This window comes from Pseudophryne corroboree, chromosome 7 (genome assembly GCF_028390025.1).
Source record: "Pseudophryne corroboree isolate aPseCor3 chromosome 7, aPseCor3.hap2, whole genome shotgun sequence".
Lineage (NCBI taxonomy): Eukaryota > Metazoa > Chordata > Amphibia > Anura > Myobatrachidae > Pseudophryne > Pseudophryne corroboree.
The window spans coordinates 196,761,603-196,767,602 of record NC_086450.1 but is presented as its reverse complement, the minus strand read 5'-3'; positions in this window follow the sequence as shown (position 1 = coordinate 196,767,602).

Sequence of the window (6,000 nt, the reverse complement as noted above, 5' to 3'; positions counted from 1 at the left end):
AGGTGATTGTTAGGAATGGAGGCAAGCCTGAGGTAACGGTTAATGAAGTGGGAGGTCATTCACTGAAGACACGGGAATGACCAGGTTAAACGTTGTAAATGTATTTGTGAAAAATGTTTTTCCCTTTTCTCTCTCTATCCCCATCTCTGACGATTATTGGTAAGAATTCAAACATTGCATATTCGCTTGGTCCTTGCAGAAGTCTACCAAACCCCAGCATGACCTATCCACCACAATGTATTCTGGCCAGATACAGACAGTGGAATAATGCAAGTGCTGGTGGGGAGGGACTGCTCAAGGAAACCATTAGACACGTAGATACGACAGCCAAATAGTCTGACAATGTTTTCTTAATGTTGACAATGTTTAAAAATGCTTTGTTTCTCTTCTCTTATTGGTGGTTATTGTCGGGTTATGTAATGTATATATGCACATGAATTGTTCTCTATCTCTTTTGTTTTTTTATTTTCTCTCTCTCCTCACTCATGTTTCCATGATTTAAAGATGGTATGCCACCCCTAAGTGTTAACCAATGGTAATGCCAGATTTTGCTCCACACAGAAAGATCGCTAGTTAGGAAGAAAGATTACATCACCAGAAGGTTCATTCGGAAGACTGAAGAGACAGCACCTTTTGAGAGGACAGCAGAACAAAAAGAACAACAAAACGAGAGAACTTATTATCGTAACGAGTTCTCTCCCCCTCAAACTGATTTTCTTATACCCCCTTTACAAATTTCTTCTTTTCTCCTCCTGTAAGATGGACTTGCCCCAAGAGACTGTGACATGGATTTTCCCGCTAACCATGATGTTGACCAGAGCAGTCTGTTTCGGTGAGAGTACCAGTGAGGTCGAGAAAGGATCCAGAAAGGTCCTGATGACTGAGACGGAGGTGTAAATTTCCAATAGCAACCCAATCACCAAGCAAAGGCGAGTACCGGGCACGATCTAACAACCATGTTATTTGTAAACAACTGTGAAGGAATGTTAGTTCAAAAAGAAAGTTGTATCTGTAGGCTCTGTAACAAAGTAATGCCAATCCAGTTTTAATATCCATATGGACCGGCATCCATTGAGTGACTATCACTCTCTAGTGGGTAACGTGTTGAACCAAACAGATTGTTGGGTATGCTCTCAAGTACCTCAGGGTCACAGCAAATCAGGGCTAGTACCATTTCCTTTAACGTTAGGGGAGGTACTTGAGCTAAGTGGTGGGAGACCGGTGGACCGGAGGTTTAACATCTCCAGCCCTCCTAGTTTGAAGCTCCACCAATACCATGTGGATAGGTCCCTCATATGTTTTAACATCTCCAATCCCAGAAAACCGGGAAATTGGGAAGTGTCATGGAGCAACCTTACCATGACCTTTTCACACAGAGCAGATAGAATGCCTACAGATACAGAGCTCGTACGCCACATAGCCAGTAGAGGAAAATCTTTCCGGTATCGATATACCTTAGGAAATAGGATTACTAGAGTTGGAGAGGTATCACCAGGATACTGTGCACATATCGTACAAACCGATACGTGCATTAGGCAGATGGAAGAATTAGGGTCAGGAGATTTCACCTGGAAGGTTTGTAACATGGTCATGTCCTTCTCCGTCCCTTATGTTCTCCCCGATGATGCATATTTCATATGCGGGAGAAAGGCGTACAAGTGGCTTGCCCCAAACTCTGAAGGATTGTGTTATATTGGAAAAGTATTGCCTGAAGTGATGACTGTAACACATGACAAAATGAAAGACATACACCATGGTGCCCAAGCTCCTTATACTCACACTCACTACGAGCACCTCGTTAAAAGACAACTGTCAGAAAGGTTAGAGCATCCGGCCTCTGATCTTATCCATGAATCCACCGGGATTCAGGTTCTGGTAGCGTTAGATTTCACTCGCACCGCTCGAGGTGTGATGAATTATAGATACATTTCCGCACTCGCCAATTTATTAGATAATATCACTGAAATGTATGATGACACGTTTAGATACACTGGAAGAGAACTTCAAGCTTACAAAACAGAACTAGTTCAGCATAGGATGGTTCTTAATTATCTTACAGCAGTAACAGGCGGATATTGTGTTACATTGGCAACACAGTACGGCATAAAGTGTTGCACGTATATCACAAATAGCACCGAGGATCCGGTAGAGGTCATAGACCAAAAGATGGACGATATTCTGCAATTAAAGTGGGAATTTCGTCGAAAACACAATCTCACCCTTGCTGCTGTAGGTAATGAGCTGACTAGTTGGGTGTCATGGTTGAACCCGCGAAATTGGTTCTCCGGTTTAGGAGACTGGGCTCAAGGAGTCATAATGGATGTTGGAAAGTTTCTCCTATGTATTTTGGGTGTCGTTATATCTATTGGATTGATATTTAGATGCGGGCAGGCTTTGATGAGGTGCAAGCAAAGTACGAAAGTGATGAGCTTAAGGAGTGAGGAAGCTGTAATTAACCTGGATTTGATTTATGACCCAATGCTAGAAACCATGACGTAATGATGTAATGAGTATACGGTCCGTCTTTCACCCATTTCTATGTTTTCCTCCGAGGTACAAAGACCCACGTAGACGAAGGATTTGATGAGCCAAGGGGCCGACAACGGAAAGATGGAAAGAAGAAGAGCAGACGACCTGATATACAAGATTTTGATGGACAATGCCATGGGTACCCCAGTTTCCCTAGGAACTTTAAAATCACGCTAGCCCAACATTTTTTGTAAATCCATGGACGTTGTTTGCTTTACTCACGATTTATGAGCAAAAGCACAAAGAAGAAGACTCCAATCAACCGACACCAATCAAGACCCCAATCGACGAACGTACATTAACCTGACATAGAATATCATTGCATTTTTCGTAAGTGTTCTTTATCTTCATCTCTACAACCCTCAGGTAATAACACACATAGTCGATAGGGAATACAGGCACAGATAGCAGCAACCACATACCCCCCCAATTCATGTATCATCAACTAAAATGTGCATCCCCATTGTGTTACAACCACAGCCGAAATGAGCTCGGTAGAGTTTGACAGCCCATCCACAGACCTGTACCACAGGATAAGAAGGAATTCAAATGTATACTTCGCAATACCTCGAAGCTTGATTTACCACACGTACGGCACGATGATACATGACCCTCCAAACATGGACTCATACACACATGCTCCTACTCTCTCACTAGGTCATACCCTTTTCACACCTACTCCTCTCTTCTTCCTTACCCCACCATGGAAATCAATTAACCCCTGACTTACATTTTTCTCCTTAAATATTTTGTGGCAGTTATTATTGACTGCCAAAGGGTGGACTGTCAAAGTCAGAAAAATGTCTTAGTGCACACTGCCATATTTGCACCGCACACTGGTCCGTGCTGCGCATGCGTACGCTCTCCCGTGGAAGCGCATACCCGCAATAGCGTGCACTCGCACGCGCAGTATGCGCATTTACGGTAGAGTTTATGTGATCGTAGCGTGCGACTCATTCGTTACAAAAGTTCACAATTAATGTAGTTTATAGATCATGTTCCCCTCAATAGTTTCTGTAAGTTTGGTTTAGATAGAATGTCCCTGAGCGGAGGAATCCCTCTTTGTATTGCACGAAGGGTCTAACAGGAGTCATACAGCAGTGTTTGATACCCATCGGAAGAGTATTTAATTAGCAATATTCCGGTGTTGGTTTGGAGCGTACTAATCGCTCGTGCGAATAGTTATGGACATAAGAAGTTTATGTCCATTTCTATGATTTGCACATACTCAGGTATGCGGCGGGAAACCCAGTTCCCCACCCACCTGAGCTGTTGGAAATCAGCACAGCCCACCTGTATGAATCAACCTATGACCTTTGGTTACAGTACAGGGCCGAATTCCTGTGTCCAATAAACTGTAGGATTGTAGGGACTAGGAGATTGCATTGTGTGTGGGGCATAAATAGGCAGACCGACCACATCCAGCTCTCACTCTCTCATCAACGGTTATCTGCTGATAATCGGGAGCTGGATATCGAGGCGCAGGCGATCATACCCTTTGTGCGTAAGTTCTCTCCGTAATCATTGTCTTTCTGTGAGCCAATATCTCTCTTTCTCTCTCTATCTCTCTCTCTCCCCTTTTTCTCTCAAATACTTCATAGTATTATTGTATTGTATTGTGTTAGACCAGGATAGCATTGTAGTTTATCCCTTAGTTAGGTGTTTGGTTAGGAAGTCTTTGTTATATTGTAGTGTATCATTTGTACTGTTACTCTTTTACAAGTATACTAGATATAATACAGATTATAGGCTTTGGAACCCTAAACCAGTATCAGTGTATTTACTATAGTATTAAGTGTTCACTTGAGCGTCGGTGACGCTCAAACAGCTTTGTAGATAGTCAGGTTACACAAGGTTGCATTTACACCCTGTATTCACATTAAGGTATTCTGTGTGTTTCATCGGTATAAGGTTTAATATCAAGGTATAGTGTTGTGAGCGTCTGCACCGCTGGTGACCTCCTCGTGGTCTCTAGCGTATGCTACGTTACAGCGAATCTTTCCCCTAGACATAACCAATAACGTGTCCTGTGATCACTAGGCCGTGAGCGAACGTGACGCTTGAGCGTCTCGCTTACCGCTGAGCGATCGTTACGCAAATAGCGTACCATTACGGTACTTCTTGAGCAAACAGCGTACAGTGTTCTTAGCTTCATAAAGGGTTGTTTATACGACAAGGAATTTAGCATTGTCACCTTCCAGCACTTGCAGGGGGCGTGCAAATGGTGGAAGGCGCATGCTCTTCACGTCCAGTGTTGGGAAGGTCAGGCATCGCAACCGACACAATTGGACTCTCCTTGTGGATTTGGGATTTCGAAGAACGCACAGTTCTTTGCGGTGCTTTTGCCAGCTTGAGTCTTTTCAGTTTTCTAGCGAGAGGCTGAGTGCTTCCATCCTCATGTGAAGCTGAACCACTAGCCATGAACATAGGCCAGGGCCTCAGCCGTTCCTTGCCACTCCGTGTGGTAAATGGCATATTGGCAAGTTTACGCTTCTCCTCCGACAATTTTATTTTAGGTTTTGGAGTCCTTTTTTTACTGATATTTGGTGTTTTGGATTTGACATGCTCTGTACTATGACATTGGGCATCGGCCTTGGCAGACGACGTTGCTGGCATTTCATCGTCTCGGCCATGACTAGTGGCAGCAGCTTCAGCACGAGGTGGAAGTGGATCTTGATCTTTCCCTAATTTTGGAACCTCAACATTTTTGTTCTCCATATTTTAATAGGCACAACTAAAAGGCACCTCAGGTAAACAATGGAGATGGATGGATACTAGTATACTTATGGATGGACTGCCGAGTGCCGACACAGAGGTAGCTACAGCCGTGGACTACCGTACTGTGTCTGCTGCTAATATAGACTGGATGATAATGAGATGAAATCAATATATATATATATGTATGTATATATAATATCACTAGTACTGCAGCCGGACAGGTAGATAATATATTTATTAGGTAATGATGACTGATGACGGACCTGCTGGACACTGTCAGCTCAGCAGCACCGCAGACTGCTACAGTAAGCTACTATACTCTATAGTAGTATGTACAAAGAAGAAAGAAAAAAAAAAACCACGGGTAGGTGGTATACAATTATGGATGGACTGCCGAGTGCCGACACAGAGGTAGCTACAGCCGTGGACTAACGTACTGTGTCTGCTGCTAATATAGACTGGATGATTGATAATGAGATGAAATCAATATATATATGTATGTATATATAATATCACTAGTACTGCAGCCGGACAGGTAGATAATATATTTATTAGGTAATGATGACTGATGACGGACCTGCTGGACACTGTCAGCTCAGCAGCACCGCAGACTGCTACAGTAAGCTACTATACTCTATAGTAGTATGTACAAAGAAGAAAGAAAAAAAAAAACCACGGGTAGGTGGTATACAATTATGGATGGACTGCCGAGTGCCGACACAGAGGTAGCTACAGCCGTGGACTAACGTACTG